At 37.2% G+C, this 22,290-nt stretch overlaps 1 protein-coding gene across 6 annotated transcripts in view; it reads left to right on the top strand.

The window, feature by feature from the left end:
• Positions 1-22,290, top strand: part of LOC309660083 (uncharacterized protein) — a gene marked incomplete at its 5' end in the record, with an annotated part of 664,039 nt that overhangs the window by 301,544 nt on the left and 340,205 nt on the right. Inside the window, one exon of one of the 6 annotated variants that reach the window (XR_014263121.1) lies at positions 18,947-19,035. The exons of the other annotated variants lie outside the window; for them this stretch is intronic. The remainder of the gene's footprint in view (positions 1-18,946; positions 19,036-22,290) is intronic. 6 annotated transcript variants of the gene reach the window in all.

Here is a 22,290-nt window from a genome sequence, read left to right as displayed (position 1 = left end):
CTTATTTTTTGAGGTAGGCTTATATAGCTATAAATTCCCTCTTAGAACTGCTTTTGCTGCATCCCATAGGTTTTGGATCATAGTGTTTTCATTGTCATTTGTCTCTAGGTATTTTTTGATTTCCCCTTTGATTTCTTCAGTGATCTCTTGGTTATTTAGTGATGTATTGTTTAGCCTCCACGTGTTTGTGTGTTTTACTTTTTTCCCCTGTAATTCATTTCTTATCTCATAGCGTTGTGGTCAGAAATGATGCTTGATATAGTTTCAGTTTTCTTAAATTAACTGAGGCCTGATTTGTGACCCAAGGAGTGATCTATCCTGGCGAATGTTCCATGCACAGTTGAGAAGAAAGTGTAATCTGCTGTTTTTGGATGGAATGTCCTATAAATATCAATTAAATCTATCTGGCCTATTGTGTCATTTAAAACTTCTGTTTCCTTATTTATTTTCATTTTGGGTGATCTGTCCATTGGTGTAAGTGAGGTGTTAAAGTCCCCCACTATTATTGTGTTACTGTCGATTTTCTCTTTTATAGCTGTTAGCAGTTGTCTTATGTATTGAGGTGCTCCAATGTTGGGTGCATATATATTTATAATTGTTATATCTTCTTCTTGGATTGATCCCTTGATCATTATGTAGTGTCCATCCTTGTCTCTTGTAACATTCTGTATTTTAAAGTCTATTTTGTCTGATATGAGAATTTTGACTCCAGCTTTCTTTTGATTTCCATTTGCATGGAATATCTCTTTCCATCCACTAACTTTCAGTCTGTATGTGTTCCTAGGTCGGAGGTGGGTCTGTTGTAGACAGCATATATATGAGTCTTGTTTTTGTATCCATTCAGCAAGCCTGTGTCTTTTGGCTGGAGCAGTTAATCCATTCACGTTTAAGGTAATTATCGATATGTATGTTCCTCTGACCATTTTCTTAATTGTTTTGGGTTTGTTTTTGTAGGTCCTTTTCTTCCATTGTGTTTCCCACTTAGAGAAGTTCCTTTAACATTTGTTGTAGAGCTGGTTTGGTGGTGCTGAATTCTCTTAGCTTTTGCTTGTCTGTAAAGCTTTTGATTTCTCCATCAAATCTGAATGAGATCCTTGCCGGGTAGAGTAATCTTGGTTGTAGTTTATTCTCTTTCATCACTTTAAATATATCATGCCACTCCCTTCTGGCTTGTAGAGGTTCTGCTGAGAAATCAGCTGTTTACCTTATGCGAGTTCCCTTGTATGTTATTTGTCATTTTTCCCTTGCTGCTTTCAATAAGTTTTCTTTGTCTTTAATATTTGCCAATTTGATTATTATGTGTTTCGGCATGTTTCTCCTTGGGTTTACCCTGTATGGGACTCTCTGCACTTCCTGGGCTTGAGTGGCTATTTCCTTTCCCATGTTAGGGAAGTTTTCATCTATAATCTCTTCAAATATTTTCTCTGGTCCTTTCTCTCTGTCTTCTCCTTCTGGGACCCCTATAATGCGAATGTTGTTGCATTTAATGTTGTCCCAGAGGTCTCTTAGGCCGTCTTCATTTCTTTTCATTCTTTTTTCTTTATTCTGTTCTGCAGCAATGAATTCCACCATTCTGTCTTCCAGGTCACTTATCCGTTCTTTTGCTTCAGTTATTCTGCTATTGATTCCTTCTAGTGTAGTTTTCATTTCAGTTATTGCATTGTTCATCTCTGTTTGTTTGTTCTTTAATTCTTCTAGATCTTTGTTAAACATTTCTTGCATCTTCTCAATCTTTGCCTCCATTCTTTTTCCGAGGTCCTGGATCATCTTCACTATCATTATTCTGAATTTTTTTTCTGGAAGGTTGCCTATCTCCACTTCATTTAGTTGTTTTTCTGGGGCTTTATCTTTTATCTTCATCTGGTACAGAGCCCTCTGCCTTTTCATCTTGTCTATCTTTCTGTGAATGTGGTTTTTGTTCCACAGGCTGCAGGATTGTAGTTCTTCTTGCTTCTGCTGTCTGCCCTCTGGTTGATGCAGCTATCTAAGAGGCTTGTTGCAGAAAATTTTTATAAAGCTGTGGCAGCACCAGTGGTGACTTTGGTGAAGGGAGTGTTGTCTTTCTCCTCAAAGCTATGTTAAATTTCTATGAAATTTATGTAAATACAATGATCTAGTTATATACAAGCAGCTTCAAAAGAAACTCCCTAATTTTCTGCCCTGCAATCATCTTTTCCACCCCAATCCTTCCTATGTATAAGTTCTGGAGCTGCTGTGTAAGTTTTAGAACATAGTGTAATAAGACATGATTGTCCCTTAATTTGTTGTGGAGTTTATCATTATGTATTAATAATGCCAAGGAAGGAACAGTCTGAGAAATTAAGGAAAGCACGGATTTTTTGGTAGGGCAATTGAGAAAGACAACTCTACAAATCTAATGTCATTCGAAGTGTCTAAGAAATTGTAGACATTAAATATTTCCTCTGGTCCATGGGTATCATTATCTTATTCGGTAGCAACTATGAATTTTGCAGGATAAGCCTTCTATCTAGCTGATCATTGCCTCCTTTCCTATCTTATTGGGTACATGTTCACCCTTTTTACTTGCTAAATATTTTGTATAATATATGCATATTAGCTCCTGATTCCGTAAGTCTGAATCTTCTGGGATTTTATTTCTTCCAGGTGGTAAAATCATTCTTCTTCCTTAATTCCTGGGGCTTTCCTGTGAGTAGGAGAAGAGAAAAAGGAGTAAGTTCAATGTAAAGCTGACATTACCTCTATTCATCCACCAAATGTCAGGAAAAGAGAGAGGAGAATATTTGAACACTTCATCTCATAGTAAGAGGGAGAACAGAGACTGCGTATTTTATGTGTTCCATTCACAACCATCAAGTGCTCTGAAACTGTTTCTGTATGGAAAGTAGTCACTCTCTCAAAACCAAGAAAGGGATACAAAGGTGCACCATCTAGTAAGGTACAGGAACTGAACAGATGGAAATTTCTTTCACTTAATTGGGTTCAGAGGCTCTGAGGAAATGCAGAAAAAGTAATTTGAAGGAGGTCAGCCTGGGAGGAAATCAGTTTCATGGTTAAAGGGAATGAATTTACCATGTAAGAAACATCATAAATATAAGAACTATACCCTAAGAAATACTATCTAGTGTCAGCAGCATCAGTTATGTCTCCTAACATTCAAGAGGAACAAAAAAACTCCCCTGAATTTAGGAAGTCTTCCTTATTTCAGATTTTATTCTTTAAATCTGTGAAGTTATGGTTCAGATGGGATTTTGGGTGGCCATAAAGTGTGTCCACATAAGGAGGCATCTACTTAGGGTGACAGATTATGATGTTGAACTTAAAGATCATGGATTCTGCAATTCTGTAACCAGTCTCTCTCTCATAGGTCTGTTTATGGAAATCAGATTATAGAAAAAATAAAATAAAACCATATGTCTTGGAATGGCAAATGCAGAGATTGTGAGTTAGAGTCCCATTCTTTGCAAATAAACTGCTCTGTGCCTTTGGACAGGCTTCCTAATTGTTTAATGCCTTCCAATTTCTCACGTATAAAATCTAAGATCCAAATTCATCCTATATAAATCTCAGAAACCTAATGATGAAATGGTCCTTGCATTGCTATTGAGGTTTAGAAAGGGAATCACTCACTATCATGGAAATCACAAAAAAATTATAAAGGAGGATAAATAATGGAATTCCATTCTCTACCTGTATTAGCACCTAACGCCTTCCTTGGGTCATTTTTAGGACTTCCCTTGAGAACAATTTTGATTCTAGTTGGTAATGAAACATATTTCTCCAATTCATTCCTTTGATATTTTAATTTTAAGGTTAGATTTTTCTAGTGAAAATACTTTTCATAAAGTTTAAAAACGGTTTCTAAAGAATGCTTGAAATAACATATATCTCACAAAAGGAAATGGAATAAATATTTTTAATGCCAATTTAAGAGAAGGTTAAAAGCACAGTAACAATTCTTGATCCCTCATTAGTTAAAAATGAATTGTAGCTAGTTTGTAAGATAATTGAAACTATCTTTAAGTTTTTAAGTGAGTCTCATTTTAATCATTTTATTTTTAAAATTTATTTTTATTTATTTACCTATTTTTTACTTTTGGCTGCATTGGGTCTTTGGTGCTGCGCGTGGCTTTCTCTAGTTGCAGCAAGTGGGGGCTACTTTTCACTGAGGTGCGTGGGCTTCTCATTGTGGCGGCTTCTCTTGTTGTGGAGCATGGGCTCTAGGTGCATGGGCTTCAGTAGTTGTGGCTTGTGGGCTCTAGAGCACAGTCTCAGTAGTTGTGGTGCATGGGCTTAGTTGCTCCACGGCATGTGGATCTTCCCAGACCAGGGATCGAACCCGTGTGCCCTGTATTGGCAGGTGGATTCTTAAACACTGTGCCACCAGGGGAGTCCTCATTTTAATCATTTTAAAACAAAATATTTTTGAAATGAATAGCACTCCCTACATTTTATGTTGAAGTACATTGGGCATTATTTAATTTCTTCTTGATAACTGATAACTTATAGTTATTGATATGATCCTAAGTTATTTTTATGCTCGAATTCAGATATTCTCTTCTGGCAGGTCTCTTGATCTTATTTAAATGGCCAGGCTCCTAAGCTTAGTGCCTTAAATGGGCTCCTCATTTTTTATCTCTCCCCTTGTTACAGGTCATCATTATTAGATGTTACTTCTTACTGCTATAGTGTACCTTCTGGTACTCTCCATTTCTTTTTAATTTGTTGTATCTAAACTTCTGTAGACCAGGAATCTCAAAGTTAACGAAACTAGTCGAATAAGATCAACTTTTACAAAAATTTTAGACTTGAAATTCAAGATGAGAAAGATGAGTGTTAAGGAATGTACCACGAGGAAATGGATTCTGACACACAGAAATAAAGAATAGCATGCTGCACAGAAGCAGTGATGGCATAAATCAAGGGCTAAGGAATCTTTCACAAATAACATGCTAATTTACCTGCTTCAGGGGCAGCTTGCAAATAATGGAAATGCAAAACAGTTTGTGTTTGAGGAACACAGCAGTTGCACTCAAGTTGCAGAAACTTAAATATAGTTTCGTATTTATAACTTTTGAAAATTAAAAGGATAAATAGCTTCTCTCTTTGCAAGTAGCCCAGGGTCATTTTCAAATACAAAAAAATACAGAAGAAGTAATGAGGAGGAGCTGGGGTAAAGTCACCATACATTCATCAAAAACTATTTGATGAGCATCTGCTGTGGGTGAGGCACTTTGCTAGGCATTAGGGATACAGCAGTGAATGAGGCAGACAGGCTCTCCTGAAAATTATTGCCTTTCTTGGAACTTTAAAGAATGTTTAAAAATGTTAACATTAGGGGTACTAAGTGAGGAATATATGGAAACTCTGTGAACTGTTTTTGAAACTTCTACAGAAGGCTATAATTTGTTCAAAAGAAAAAGAAGTATAATGACATTTATGACATGACAAGTTCAGGATGTATTAGGAATATTTGATGAATGAAGAAGATCTGGTGGTCCAGGAGAAAAAGAGGTCAATTAAATCCAGGCAGAGGAATTAGTATATGGAATGGATCTGTTGTGGAAGACAGTACTGGTGTATGAGTGAAAATGAATGACATTTAGTGTGACTGGAGCATGGAAAGTGAGAGGTGAAGTGATGCCAGCTCACATGGCCATTCCATCATGGGTCAGTGCTCTAATGAAGATGCTGATGACAAGGATGCTGGTGACAATGTTTTTGGAAAAACAGAGCTGCTGAGTTTTAACATGTAATCTTGGTCTGATCCTTCCTCCTGAGTTACTGATGTAAAGCTGCTGCTCAGCCAAGCTTTACATTATACTTTACTCACTTCCCTTCACCCATAGCCAAGCAACTAGATTTTGCCAGGAGAATGTGAGCCTATAGGAAATTGTCAGTTATCACATGGAAGATACTCTCCTATCATTAAACACCTAGTGTGTTAAGTCACTAACATTTTGCTTTTGTTTATTCCAGTAGCTAAGGTTGCCTTAGCCAACAGAGATATTAAAACTTTTTTAGGGTTTGGTGTTGAAAATCCTGAAGTTTCTAGACTATGAAACAACCCTGGTATGTGGATCTTTGTTCTTACTCCTTCAGGCATGCTTATCTTTTGCTTTAATTTAACAATTATTTGTTGAATATCAACTGTAAGCAAGAAAGACAACATAGTAAAGTAGAAAGAGCCCTGAATTTGGGATGGGATGAGCAGCATTCCGACTCTTTCACTTACTGCTAGCTGAACAATATTACAGAGCATACTTATCCTGAACCCCAGTTTTGCTTGATGCATGTGAATAGTAAGTAGGCTCCATACAGTTCTTTACATTTTTCAAATATTTCTGTTTACATTATTTAATTTATTTCTTCAAAGAACTCTTTATTTGGCATAAGTATTATCATACTGCACTCTCCTTTTACTGACACCAGCATTTTATAAATAAGAAATCTCAAATTAGTGATGTTAAACAATTTTGCCAAAGTCATATGGCTGATAAATATTGTAGCCAGGATCTTCATATAGGTTTTCTGACTCAAAATCCCATGCTTATTCCTCTTCCCAGTAGCATCTCATCACTTACAGAACATGAGAATAACATCAGGAAAAATGTAAAAGAATTACATGAAAACTGACCTGATATTCATGATCTATTTTCCTTTCTGAGTTTTTAGCCTCAATTTTTATTGGCCTTCACTTCATATGATTATGCTCAAAACTCTATATTAGAAAAACACATGTGTTCTCAAGTCTCTTGATGTGCCTACAGTTTATAGGAAATGCAGTTACAAAGGAGACAAGAAATTAGGTGATGGGTATGTGAGGTTCATTATATTAGTCTCTACTTATTGCATGATTGAAAACTTTGTAATCAAAAGTTAAGAATAAAACAAACATGAAGGGCAACAAAACTTTTGTACATAGATCCATCTCTCTCCTTTGCTTCTCAGCTAAACTTCTTGCAAGAACAACAGTATCACTTCCTCATTCTCCATTCACTGTGCACATATCTGCAGCCTGTCTCCAGTCTCCTCCAGAGCTTTGAAACTGAAAAATGGTCACTAATAAACTCTGTATTTTTTCAATTGAAGTATAGTTGATTTATGTTTCAGGTGTAGAGCAAAGTGATTCAGTTATATATATATATTCTTTTGCATCCTTTCAGGTTCTTTTCCATTGTAGATCATTACAAGATATTGAATATAGTTCCCTGTGTTATACAGTAGGTCCTTGTTGTATATCTATTTTATATATAGTAGTGTGTATCTGTTAATCCAAAATTCCCAATTTATCCCTCCCCCCCCCACAATAAACTCTGTATTGACAGTTATACAAGGTAAGTTTCAGAGATCTGCTCTACAACATAATGCCTACAATTAGCAATAAGATAATTATGCACTTAAAAATTTGTTAAGAGGGTAGGTCTCATGTTAATTGTTCTTACCACAAATACAAACAAACAAACAAGGAGACACAAGAAAGATATCGGAGGTGATAGATGTTTATTAACTTGATTATAGTGATGGTAACAGGAGTGTGTATGTGTGTATATATATATATATATATACTCACCAAATTGTGTAGATTAATTATGTACAGTTTTTTATAGAAATTATACCATAATAAAACTGGAAGAAAGAAGAAAATGCATGGAGATCCAGTAAGAATAAAATATCTTAGAAGAAGAAGAGTTTGAAGGAGGTTTTCATTTTTAATTTTGTGAGAGGGAGAGAAAGAAAAGAAGAGGTGTAAGCATGAGATGTAGGACTTTAGGGAGAGAAGTGAATGAGGAGGAATTTTAGAAAGTTTTTATGTGTGTTGGAAAACGTAATTTCTACTTTGCTTCCTCCTTATGAGACATTCAGTAAAGTTTATCTTACTTGAAGAAAAAATTCAGGGATAACCCTAAATCCTTATTTCACTTGATATTTCTTTAACATTTACTATCGTTGCCCAATGTTGAGGCACACAATATTTTCTGAATATAAATTTTTTTTCTCTTGGATTTTATGATAGGAAATGAAAAATATTCTCTTTGTTTTTTCTTCTCAGCTCCACTGGCTGGCTCTTTCCCTGCTTTTGCCATTAATGTAGATCTTCCCCATATGTCCACCTTTGGCCCTCTTCTCTTTCAGCCTTCACACAGAATAATCTCAATCTTGTCTGCTCTTTTCCCCATCCACAGCTCCTAGTTCCACAGAGAGCTGACGATCCCCAAATGTGTCTTCTCACTCTAGATCTTGATTCTGCATTGTATACTAGCTATTGGATCACTCCATTTGTGTATCCCTCAGGAAACTCAAACTCAACATGTTTGTGATAGTTTTAAATCATGTTTACACATTTTTTGATATTCCTCCCTTCAAGAGTTGAGGCTTAATTACCCACACTTGGAATATGGGCTGGACTTAGTAACTCACTTCCAATGAACAGAACATGGTGACTTCTGAGACTAGGCCATACAGACATAACCACTTCCTTCTTGTTCTCTCTCTTGTATCACTAGCTTTGGGGCAAGCTATTTGTCCTGTTGTTAGGACACTCAATCACTGATGGAGGGACCAGGAGGTGAGGAACTGGGGCCTCCTGCCACTCACCTCCATGGGTGAGTTTGGAAGGAGATTTTCAGTTCCGGACTATCCTTCAGATGCCTGTAGCTCTGGTCAACATCTTGATTGCAACCTAACGAGAGACTCTGACCCAGCATCACCTTGGGAAGAACTGCTGAGTTCCTGACCCACAGACACCATGAGATAATAAATGTTATTGTTTTAAGTCACTATGTTTTGAAGTAATTTGTTGTGAAATAATAGATAACCAGAAGGTGTCTGAAACCAAACTCATTATTGTTTTCACTTTACACATCTGTCTGTTTTCCTTCATTTTTACGCGCTAAAGCCAGGAACATCCATTGTCCTCACTTTCCATGGACAGCCAGTAGGTCTGGCCATTTTAACATCCATAGTTTGGATGCCTCTGTGAGGTTGTTACTACTCAGAACCACATTATATGCCCTCTTCATCTGTCACTTGTCATTAAGACCTTTTCAACATGGGTTGTCTTACTCCTTACCAAAATATTCTCCATATTGGTCTCTGAGGATTCTTGTCTAAATGTAATAAAGATTTATTTCTGTGCTTAAAAATTTTAAATATCTACCCCATTTTTTATCACTTAAAATAATGGTTTCCAAATATTGTGGACAAATTGCATGAGGAAATGTGGGATATTAAGGTGAGCGTTATTCTGAAAACTAAATTCAGCATAAAGGACAATCTTTTAAAATGATATAATCTCAGAATGTAATTTTAGTATTCTAAGAAATAGAAGAGTAGTTGCTCATTGTTTTTATTGTTGTTGTTTTCAGTGTCCTTATGTGGCAATATAAAGGATGACTCCAATTTAAGAAAACAGTGTTTTGGTTCATGAAATCCAATAAAATTAAATTGTGTATCTGATCTTTCACCACTCCCATGAATGATCATTATATAGTAGAGTCTCTAAGCATATGGAGCTATTCTATGCCTCTATGTCTTTGAATGGTTTAGTTATTCTACTTGGAATGGTTTTCCCCTGGACTAGTCAGAAAACTTCTGCTTATTCCTCAAAACCTGCCTCATTAACCTCTCCTCTGTGAAACTCTTTCTGTTCTATTAAAGTGGAATTGATTACTCTTTGTGTAGTTGTACCTAGTATATTTATATTACTAAAATTAACTTGTTATTTTGATATTTGTTTACATGCCCACCTCTCACCCTAGACTGGTAGCTCTTTAATTGGTAGAATCATGTTCGTGTGCAGTATTAAAACATTACGGGGAAGATAAGGTTGAATAAGGCATGTCACTTTATTCAAGGAACTAGAACCTCTTAAGGAAAATAAAATATGTATTTAAATAGCTATAACAAATGAATATCATGATGGTGAAACAAACTGCTAATGTAATTCTGAGAAAGAGAATTTCCAACTAGGATGATTGGGAAAGCCTTCAAATAGGAGCTAGCTTATGAACTGGATGTGGAAGGATATTTGGGATTTTTGAGATCAGGGAAGATATTCCACGTGGGAGGAAAGACCAAATGTATCTTGGAGTTTGAAAGAATGTTGAGTCTTCCATTTTGACTGATGTATAGTGTTGATGCCATAGAACAATGAGAAACAACAGTTTAGAAATATAAATGGGACTAAGTGTAGAAAACTTTTAATGCTAGGCTGAGAAATTCAGGTGAAAATGGGGAGCTATAGAAACCTGTGTGCAGGAGGAGTTAAGAAGACTAATTTGGAGGCAACAGCAGGATTGTGAAAAGTAAACCTGGGTGTGATGAGACTATGAGGGGACATAGTACAGTAGTCTAAGCAAGAAACAAGTAGGGTCTGAAATACAGTGAAAACAGTGGGAATAGAAATGGGGTGAGGATGCTGGAGACAACTAATTACATATGGAAAATGGAGAAGAAAAAAGAGGGAAACCATATTTGGATGTTTTGAAACTGTGCTATTTGAAGAAATAGAAATTATGATGTGTTGAAAGGGTAAAGGGTTCTATTAATCTGAACTTATATGTCTTGCATAATTCCTCCCCTTCCCCCCCCACCCCGCCCCCACACACAAAAAAGCTGTTTGAGGCAACAGTGCAATGACCAAGATGGGATAAAATGTGCTGAAATATCTCATTTAAAAATGAATTTAACAGTAGTTGATAATAGTGTAAAGTTTAAATCCAAAAGACATATTCTTTTTATTTTTAAAGTGTCTATCACATCCTCCCCACTTTCTCCTCAACCACCCTAGTTTTGATAAGAATTACTATTATTTTTTGCCAAATGGCAAAACATGTGGAAGAGGCAATCTGGGAATAGGCAGTCCTAGCTGACCTTGCAAATGCCACAGACATATGGTCAAGCTCAGGCCAGATTAGCCAAACCTGGCCCAGACCAGCAACTGTCTATCAGAATTGTGAGCTAATCAACTGGTTGTTGTTTAAACTACTAAGTGTTGGAATAGATAACTAATACAGTCATCTTATTCCTTTTTTTTTTTAACATCTGTTTAAAGTATAATTGCTTTACAATGGTGTGTCAGTTTCTGCTTTATAACAAAGTGAATCAGTTATACATATACATGTGTCCCCATATCTCTTCCCTCTTGCATCTCCCTCCCTCCCACACTCCCTATCTCACCCCTCTAGGTGGTCACAAAGCAGCAAGCTGATCTCCCTGTGCTATGCGGCTGCTTCCCACTAGCTGTTTTACGTTTGGTAGTGTATATATGTCCATGCCACTCTCTCACTTTGTCCCAGCTAACCCTTCCCCCTCCCCGTATCATCAAGTCCATTCTCTAGTAGGTCTGCATCTTTATTCCTGTCTTGCCCCTAGGTTCTTCTAACCATTTTCTTTTTCTTTTTTTTAGATTCCATATATATCTGTTAGCATGTGGTATTTGTTTTCCTCTTTCTGACTTACTTCACTCTGTATGACAGACTCTAGGTCCATTCACCTCAGTACAAATAACTCAGTTTCCTTCCTTTTTATGGTTGTTTGTTGTTTTGATATTGAGCTGCATGAGTTGCTTGTATGTTTGGAGATTAATCCTTAGTCAGTTGCTTCATTTGCAAATATTATCTCACATTCTGAGGGTTGTCTTTTCGTCTTGTTTATGGTTTCCTGTGCTGTGCAAAAGCTTTTAAGTTTCATTAGGTCCCATTTGTTTATTTTTGTTTTTATTTCCATTTCTCTGGGAGGTGGGTCAAAAAGGATCTTGCTGTGATTTATGTCATAGAGTGTTCTGCCTATGTTTTCCTCTAAGAGTTTGATGGTGTCTGGCCTTACATTTAGGTCTTTAATCCATTTTGAGTTTATTTTTGTGTAGGGTGTTAGGGAGTGTTCTAATTTCATTCTTTTATATGTAGCTGTCCAGTTTTCCCAGCACCACTTATTGAAGAGGCTGTCTTTCCTCCACTGTATATTCTTATCTCCTTTACCAAAGATAAGGCAACCATATGTGTGTGGGTTTATCTCTGGGGTTTCTATCCTGTTCCATTGATCTATATTTCTGTTTTTGTGCCAGTACCATACTGTCTTGATTGCTGTAGCTTTGGAGTATAATCTGAAGTCAGGGAGCTTGATTCCTCCAGCTCCGTTTTTCTTTCTCAAGATTGCTTTGGCCATTCAGGGTCTTTTGTGTTTCCATACAAATTGTGAAATTTTTTGTTCTAGTTCTGTGAAAAATGCCAGTGGTAGTTTGATAGGGATTGCATTGAATCTGTAGATTGCTTTGGGTAGTACAGTCATATTCACAATGTTGATTCTTCCAATCCAAGAACATGGTATATCTCTCCATCTATTTGTATCATCTTTAATTATTTTTCATCAGTGTCTTATAATTTTCTGCATACAGGTCTTTTGTCTCCTTAGGTAGGTTTATTCCTAGATATTTTATTCTTTTTATTGCAATGGTAAATGGGAGTGTTTTCTTAATTTCATTCTCAGATTTTTCATCATTAGTGTATAGGAATGCAAGAGATTTCTGTGCATTAATCTTGTATCCTGCAACTTTACCAAATTCATTGATTAGCTCTAGTAGTTTTCTGGTAGCATCTTTAGGATTCTCTATGTAGAGTATCATGTCATCTGCAAACAGTGACAGCTTTACTTCTTCTTTTCCAATTTGGATTCCTTTTATTCCTTTTTCTTCTCTGATTGCTCTGGCTAAAACTTCCAAAACGATGTTGAATAATAGTGGTGAGAGTGGGCAACCTTGTCTTGTTCCTGATCGTAGTGGAAATGGTTTCAGTTTTTCACCATTGAGGACGATGTTGGCTGTGGGTTTGTCATATATGGCCTTTATTATGTTGAGGAAAGTTCCCTCTATGCCTACTTTCTGGAGGGTTTTTATCATAAATCGGTGTTGAATTTTGTCAAAAGCTTTCTCTGCATCTATTGAGATGGTCATATGGTTTTTCTCCTTCAATTTGTTAGTATGGTGTATCACGTTGATTGATTTGCATATATTGAAGAATCCTTGCATTCCTGGGATAAACCCCACTTGATCATAATGTATGATCCTTTTAATGTGCTGTTGGATTCTGTTTGCTAGTATTTTGTTGAGTATTTTTGCATCTATGTTCATCAGTGATACTGGCCTGTAGTTTTCTTTCTTTGTGACATCTTTGTCTGGTTTTGGTATCAGAGTGATGGTGGCCTCGTAGAATGAGTTTGGGAATGTTCCTCCCTCTGCTATATTTTGGAAGAATTTGAGAAGGATCGGTGTTAGCTCTTCTCTAAATGTTTGATAGAATTTGCCTGTGAAGCCATCTGGTCCTGGGCTTTTGTTTGTTGGAAGATTTTTAATCACAGTTTCAATTTCAGTGCTTGTGATCAGTCTGTTCATATTTTCTATTTCTTCCTGGTTCAGTCTCAGAAGGTTGTACATTTCTAAGAATTTGTCCATTTCTTCCAGGTTGTCCATTTTATTGGCATATAGTTGCTTGTAGTAATCTCTCATGATCCTTTGTATTTCTGCAGTGTCAGTTGTTACTTCTCTGTTTTCATTTCTAATTCTATTGATTTGAGTCTTCTCCCTTTTTTTCTTGACAAGTCTGGCTAATGGTTTATCAATTTTGTTTATCTTCTCAAAGAACCAACTTTTAGTTTTATTGACCTTTGCTATTGTTTCCTTCATTTCTTTTTCATTTATTTCTGATCTGATCTTTATGATTTCTTTCCTTCTGCTAACTCTGGGGTTTTTTTGTTCTTCTTTCTCTAATTGCTTTAGGTGTAAAGTTTGTTTATTTGAGATGTTTCTTGTTTCTTAATGTAGGCTTGTATAACTATAATCTTCCCTCTTAGAAGTGCTTTTGCTGCATCCCATAGGTTTTGGGTCATTGTGTTTTCATTGTCATTTGTTTCTAGGTATTTTTTGATTTTCTCTTTGATTTCTTCAGTGATCTCTTGGTTATTAAGTAGTGTGTTGTTTAACCTCCATGTGTTTGTATTTCTTACAGATTTTTTCCTGTAATTGATATCTAGTCTCATAGCATTGTGGTTAGAAAAGATACTTGATACGATTTCAATTTTCTTAAGTTTACCAAGGCTTGATTTGCGACCCAAGATATCATCTATCCTGAAGAATGTTCCATGAGCACTTGAGAAGAATGTGTATTCTGCTGTTTCTGGATGTAATGTCCTATAAATATCAACTAAATCCATCTTGTTTAATGTATCATTTAAAGCTTTTGTTTCCTTTTTTATTTTCATTTTGGATGATCTGTCAATTGGTGAAAGTGGGGCATTAATGTCCCCTACTATGATTGTGTTACTGTTGATTTCCCCTTTTATGGATGTTAGTATTTGCCTTATGTATTGAGGTGCTCCTATGTTGGGTGTGTAAATATTTACAATTGTTATATCTTCTTCTTGCATTGATCCCTTGATCATTATGTAGTGTCCTTCTTTGTCTCTTAATAGTGTTTGTTTTAGAGTCTATTTTGTCTGATATGAGAATTGCTACTCCAGCTTTCTTTTGATTTCCATTTGCATGGAATATCTTTTTCCATCCCCCCACTTTCATTCTGTATGTGTCCCTAGGTCTGAAGTGGGTCTCTTGTAGACAGCATATATACGGTCTTGTTTTTGTATCCATTCAGCCAGTCTATGTCTTTTGGTGGGAGCATTTAATCCATTTACATTTAAGGTAGTTATTGATATGTATGTTCCTATACCATTTTCTTAATTGTTTTGGGTTTATTATTGTAGGTCTTTTACTTTTCTTGTGTTTCCTGCCTAGAGAAGTTCCTTTAGCATTTGTTTTAAAGCTGGGTTGGTGGTGCTGAATTCTCTTAGCTTTTGCTTCTCTGTAAAGCTTTTAATTTCTCCGTCAAATTTGAATGAGATCCTTACTGGGTAGAGTAATCGTGGCTGTAGGTTTTTCTCTTTCATCACTTTAAATATGTCCTGCCACTGTCTTCTGGCTTGCAGAGCTTCTGCTGATAGATCGGCTGTTAACCTTATGGGGATTACCTTCTGTGTTACTTGTTGCTTTTCCCTTGCTGCTTTTAATATTTTTTCTTTGTATTTAATTTTTGATAGTTTGATTAATATGTGTCTTGGCGTGTTTCTCCTTGGATTTATCTTGTATGGGACTCTCTGTGCTTCCTGGACTTGATTAACTATTTCCTTTCCCATATTAGGGAAGTTTTCAACTATACTCTCTTCAAATAGTTTCTCAGTCCCTTTCTTTTTCTCTTCTTCTTCTTGGACCCCTATAATTCCAATGTTGGTGTGTTTAATGTTGTCCCAGACTTCTCTGAGGTTGTCCTCAGTTCTTTTCATTCTTTTTTCTTTATTCTGCTCTGTAGTAGTTATTTCCACTATTTTATTTTCAAGGTCACTTATCCGTTCTTCTGCCTCAGTTATTCTGCTATTGATCTAGAGAATTTTTAATTTCATTTATTGTGTTTTTCATCATTGTTTGTTTGCTCTTTAGTTCTTCTAGGTCCTTATTAAACATTTCTTGTATTTTCTCTATTCTATTTCCAAGATTTTGGATCACTTTTACTATCATTACTCTGAATTCTTTTTCAGGTAGACTGCCTATTTCCTCTTCATTTTTTAGGTCTGGTGGGTTTTTGCCTTGCTCCTTCATCTGCTGTGTGTTTTTCTGTCTTCTCATTTTGCTTAACTTACCGTGTTTGGGGTCTCCTTTTCGCAGGTTGCAGGTTTGCAGTTCCCATTGTTTTTGGTGTCTGTCCCCAGTGGCTAAGGTTGGTTCAGTGGGTTGTGTAGGCTTCCTGGTGGAGGGGACTAGTGCCTGTGTTCTGGTGGATGAGGCTGGATCTTGTCTTTCGTTTGGACAGGTCCACGTCTGGTGGTGTGTTTTGGGGTGTCTGTGGCCTTATTATGATTTTAGGCAGCCTCTCTACTAATGGATGGGGTTGTGTTCCTGTCTTGCTAGTTGTTTGGCATAGGTTGTCCTGCATTGTAGCTTGCTGGTCATTGAGTGAAGCTGGGTCTTGGTGTTGAGATGGAGATCTCTGGGAGATTTTTGCCATTTGATATTACGTGGAGCTGGGAGATCTCTTGTGGATCAGTGTCCTGAACTTGGCTCTCCCACCTCAGAGGCACAGCCCTGATGCCTGGCTGGAGCACCAAGAGCCTTTCATCCACACAGCTCAGAATAAAAGGGACAAAAAGTAGAAAGAAAGAAGGAAAGAAGATAAAATAAAATAAAATAAAATAATTAAATTAAAAAATAATTATTAAGAAAAAAATTTTAAAAAGTAAAAAAAAAAAAAAAAAGGACAGACAGAACCCTAGGACAAATGGTAAAAGCAAAGCTATACAGACAAAATCACACACAGAATCATAGACATACACACTCACAAAAAGAGAAAAAGGGGAAAAAATATATATATCGTTGTTCCCAAAGTCCACCTCCTCAATTTGGGATGATTCGTTGTCTATTCAGGTATTCCACAGATGCAGGTACATCAAGTTCATTGCGGAGATTTAATCCGCTGCTCCTGAGGCTGCTGGGAGTGATTTCCCTTTCTCTTTGTTCGCACAGCTTATGCATTTCAGCTTTGATTTGGCCCCACCTCTGTGTGTAGGTCGCCTGAGGGCGTCTGTTCTTCACTCAGACAGGACGGGGTTAAAGGAGCAGCTGATTCGGGGGCTCTGGCTCACTCAGGCCGGGGGGAGGGAGGGGTACGGATGCGGGGCAAGCCTGCATGGCAGAGGCCGATGTGACGTTGCACCAGCCTGAGGTGTGCCGTGAGTTCTCCCGGGGAAGTTGTCCCTGGATCACGGGACCCTGGCAGTGGCGGGCTGCACAGGCTCCTGGGAGGGGAGGTGTGGATAGTGACCTGTGCTCGCACACAGGCTTCTTGGTGGCAGCAGCAGCAGCCTTAGCGTCTCATGCCCGTCTCTGGTGTCTGTGCTGATAGCCGTGGCTCGCACCCATCTCTGGAGCTCCTTTAAGCAGCGCTCTTAATACCCCCTCCTCACGCACCAGAAAATAAAGAGGCAAGAAAAAGTCTCTTGCCTCTTTGGCAGCTCCAGACCTTTTCCCGGACTCCCTCCCAGCCAGCTGTGGCGCACTAGCCCCTTCAGGCTGTGTTCACGCCGCCAACCCCAGTCCTCTCCCTGCGATCCGACCGAAGCCCGAGCCTCAGCTCCCAGCCCCGCCCGCCCTGGCGGGTGAGCAGACAAGCCTCTCAGGCTGGTGAGTGCTGCTCGGCGCCGAGCCTCTGTGCCGGAATCTCTCCGCTTTGCCCTCCGCACCCCTGTGGCTGCGCTCTCCTCCGTGGCTCCAAAGCTTCCCCCCTCCGCCACTCCGCCCGCGAAGGGGCTTCCTAGTGTGTGGAAACCTTTCCTCCTTCACAGCTCCCTCCCACTGGTGCAGGCCCCATCTGTGTTCTTTTGTCTCTGTTTTTTCTTTTTTCTTTTGCCCTACCCAGGTACGTGGGGAGTTTCTTGCCTTTTGGGAGGTCTGAGGTCTTCTGCCAGCGTTCAGTAGGTGTTCTATAGGAGTGGTTCCACATGTAGATGTATTTCTGATATATTTGTGGGGAGGAAGGTGATCTCCGTGTCTCACTCTTCCGCCATCTTGAAGCTCCTCTCTTATTCCTTCTTGTATTATAAGACTTGCCTAATTTTATCCACTAGATTGCCCCAGGGCAGGGACTGTCTTTTCTTAGCCGTCTTTATACAGTGACTATTCCAGGACTTTCCAATAAATATTTGTTGAATATAATCCTAATGTTATTAGAAAATGTTGGCATTTCTCCCCAAACTTGAATTAAATCAAGGAAAAACATTTGAAAACCTCTGGGTAGTTGTGAGCTTTGCCCAGTCTTTGTCTAAATGGGATTGATGGTTGATAGACACTGACTAGCACTTTCTGTTACTTAATTTTTTCAAAAAGCTTTTCATTTGTCAGAATTTGAGCTAATGTTTTTCCATTTCAAAATCATATTTTAACTCCTAGTTCGATTTTGTACAGAGTTACCTTTTGGCTCTCATGTAAAGTAAACGTTTTCTAAAAGGCACAGCACTATATTTAATAGCTAGTGCTAGGCAGAGGCAACCAGAGCATTACTGAAATCAAATAATTGGCCAGAAGGGACTCAGCCTGGAAGCATTTTGGATTAAAACTGTTCTCTTCACTGCTGTCTGGGACAATATATTTCAAATAAAACTGCTTTACATAAAAGTTCTGTTACAGTTCTATCCTATAGAGATTTTTCTCTTCTCACAAAACATCTAGAGTGTTTTTCCAATAAAAAACAGAGTTAGGAATGCGTGATCTTCTTTCACATTAACTTCACATATTTCCCATGATAAAATTAAAAGTACCTCACCTGTTTTATCCATTGTGTTGGAGTGCCTTTATATAAATACATTAGGAGGGTTTATAGTTATATATATGTGTATATTTAATATATGAGTCTATAGCTACTAGGGCATTTGTGGGATGGGAGAGGGTCTTAAATAGCAAAGAAAAAAACATCTTAGAGGAATACATACTTGTTAAAATTTACTTGAGTTCTGCTGAAGTGTTATTATTTCAGAAAATGCACTAGAGGATGAAAATATTCACTTCTGAAATACTTGAAAACCTGAAATTAAAAGAGAATGTTTCAAAGACCATATACACATCTAGACAGTTTAAACTTTATCAATATGTGTATATAATTTCGACGTATTTTACCAGTAAGAATTCCATTGAAGCCTGTAAATGTAGAAAATGAGAGCCATATTCCTTAAATTGCTGCAGCATAGCTCCTTAAAAAGTGATAGCACAGAGGGTCACTGCTTTCTAAAAAAATGAGGAATTAAAGAGTTTCTTTAGCTCCTAATAGGTACACTTGGAGCCATGTCTGTATTCTCAACTTCCATTTTCCCCTAATTCTTTTGGAAGATGTTTAATGTAGAACTTTCCTTTTCTTTTCTTTCTCTTCAAAACCAGGTTTGATATGTGATCCTGATGGAATGAGATAATGAGAAAGGAGAAAATATGGCTCAGAAAGGGGAAGTTGAAACAAAACTTTTAAAAAAGTAAGTTATTTATTTTTTATTAATTTATTGCTAAAGTAGTTAGAGGCTCCTCTTTTACCTCAGTCAACAGAAGTAGTCTCTTGAAACCTGAAAAGATGTCAAAAGGAAACATTAGGGAAAATTACTAGGGTTGAGATTACATTTTGGCAGTTGTAAGGAATTTATCAGGGTGAAATGACTTGGATAGGAATCATGGAAATGTAGTTAAAATAAGTGTGGTTATTGTATGTATTTTCTCTTAAAAATCACTTCGTTTTTAATGCTAGAAAGAAAAGATTGGTATGAGAAGGTTGTAAGCAGAATTCAAAGCAATTAAATTTCAGGGACATAGACCTTATTAATAAGGGATTTGTGAAAATTGGATCAAGACGGCTTAAATTTTAGAATTTTCTCCTATATTATTTTGAAAAAATTGAAACAAAAATTTACAGTATAATATTACAAATACCCATATAACCTTTACCTTGATTCACCAACTGTTAATATTTTGCCATATCTCTCTCTCCACGTCCTTTTAAAAAAATAACTTTCAAAACTGCAATGGTGATATCAAGACACTTGACCCTTAAGTATTTCAGCAGGTAACTCTGACATAATCACACTCAAGAAATTTAATATTAATATAGCAATAGCTAATACACAATCCATACTCATATTTACCCCATTGAGCCCCAAATGTTCTTTTTTAATTTTCAACTCAGTATCTGATTAATGTTCTTATAGTATATTTGTTTGTCATATTTCTTTAAATTCCTTTAGTTTAAGACAGTCACCTTACACTTTTTGTTTTTTATGATTATGATATTTTTGAAGAACCCAGGTTAGTGGGCTTGTAAACTCTCTCACAATCTGGGTTTGCCTAATTGCTTCTTTATGATTAGATTCAAGTTGAACATTTTGTCAAGAATAGTAATACCTAGATAATATGCTAATTAGCTTGATTGTGGTGATCATTTCACATTGTATACAAAAATCATACATCAAGTTGTATATCTTAGATATAGTCAACTTTCATTTGTCAATTACACCTTAATAAAGCTAAAAAAATTTAAAAAAAGAGTAATACCTAAATAATGTTTTGTACTTCCCACTGCACCAAATCAAAAGGATAATGATATCTGTTTTTTTTCCCTCTTATTGGTGATACTAGAGTTGATCACTTGCTTAAGATGGTTATCTACAAGATCTCGCTGTTGTAAAGGTGCTTTTCCTACTTGATAATTAATGTACATACTATATGCTGATACTTTGAAATTATATTAGTAGCCTGATCTTCAACAATTTATCAGCCAATAGTTTTAGTACCTATTGATAACTAAACCATTACTTTGATATTTGAAAATGATCTAATTCTTTTAATTCTGTCATTCTACGTTAATTAGCTGGCATTATTCTACAAAGAAGAACTTCTACTTACTCACCCTTTTACTATAGTTATGGACTCCTGGATTCTTTTTTATTGAAGACCTTAAAACCTATTATCATTTATTTTGATATTTACATTAGTCTAAAATTATCCAGTGAGATATCTTTCAACTGGGTCCATGCCCTATTGATATGTCCCTAATTAATACTTAATTCTTCAGTAATCATGCTAGTCTGCATCATCCAGATCCCTACTTTACGAATAAAGGATTTATTACCAATTGTTCCAAAGATTGAGATCTGACACCCTCAGCTGTCTGCCCTCTTTGGGAATTGTCCTTAGCTGAAGATAGCTGCCTTTTTCAAGATTATATTCCCTTTCTGGTGTGAGGGTGTGTGTGTGGGGGGGCGGGGGAAGAGAGAGCTAGGAACCTGCATCTGATAACTGGTCAATGAAGGCATAGAAAAGCCTTGCTTCTTCTTTTCAATTTGGTACAACTCGGAAGAGTCATGCCAGCTTCAGAGCTCCATGTGAATTTGGCTAAGGGCTTGTTGTGACTACATCACAGACCAAATTTTTCCTCCTCCCAAATTTGCTTTTGTTCCCTTCTCCCACTGTTACTGATCGCAAGAGCATTCCTTAATGAACCTTCAATTTGTTAATTTTCATCTGAGTATACTTCATGTAGATCCATGCTTGTGACAGTTTGACAATAGTCTGAAAAAACAGATACTAAAATGGGATTTTGGAGCTGGATCACCCACTGGTCAGTGAGTAATGAGGTGGAATACGAACAGCTCCAGGCATCAGGTAGCAATGATAAAGCTTTTACCGTGGGCAAAATGGGAGGTTATTTTGAAGGAAAATGGGAGGCTAGGTGAAGGAAAATGCAATGGTGGGTGCAATGTATTAAGCATTTGAGATACATGTGGGAAATAGTGATTATAAGAGCAATGGTATTGAATAATGCTTCCTGGGGGCAATTGATGCTTTTGGAAAGAGAAAATGAAAGACTGAAGAAGGTTAACCATCAATAAAAGGCTAAATGTGCAAAACAAACGGCTGACTTGGAAACACATGAAGAGATTCTTATTGCCAGCAGCTTAAGGCAGAAAAGGCTGGAGAACTAAGCTCAGGATGTAAGGCTAGCATAGCTCTAGAGAAACTTAAGTACCTTGACTAGTGAGATTTGCCATGACAAGACTAAGGCCCTGATTGGCAAAGAATGGGACACAAATGAGGACAAGTGTTTGATGCACTTGGAAATCTTCAATCCTCAGATTCCCCAGGACCCACTGAGTCTGCAGATATAGCCCACCACTCTTAGAGAAAAAGGTATTTCCTCTAAAAATAGGGTGTGGCTTATCAAGATTACATTAAAAACTAACTTTAAAACGTAAAAGTTGGCTTTGATATAAATTTACTAAATATGAAGGAAAGTAAGCTTTGATAAGAGGGGACAATTAACATATTATTGATTCAAACATTTAGAGCAATGTAAAACAGAAAGTTTAAGTAGAACTTCCATAATTCTACTGAGATAATAACTTGCTTGGTAAGAAAGTGAAGACGTTGCAAAGCATAAACTAATGTATCAGTATTGGGTATTTCAAAGTGTTTGTGGGGAAGGCTTGCTTTTTTTTTTTTTTTTTTAAATTTACTTATTTATTTATTTATTTTTGGCTGTGTTGGGTCTTCGTTTCTGTGCGAGGGCTTTCTCCAGTTGTGGTAAGCAGGGGCCTCTCTTCATCGCGGTGCGCGGGCCTCTCACTATCGCGGCCTCTCTTGTTGAGGAGCACAGGCTCCAGACGCGCAGGCTCAGTAATCGTGGCTCATGGGCCCAGTTGCTCCGCGGCATGTGGGATCTTCCCAGACCAGGGCTCGAACCC

Source organism: Balaenoptera physalus, assembly GCF_965194825.1.
Source record: "Balaenoptera physalus genome assembly, chromosome: 4".
NCBI lineage: Eukaryota > Metazoa > Chordata > Mammalia > Artiodactyla > Balaenopteridae > Balaenoptera > Balaenoptera physalus.
This window is presented reverse-complemented; position numbering and strand designations above follow the sequence as displayed.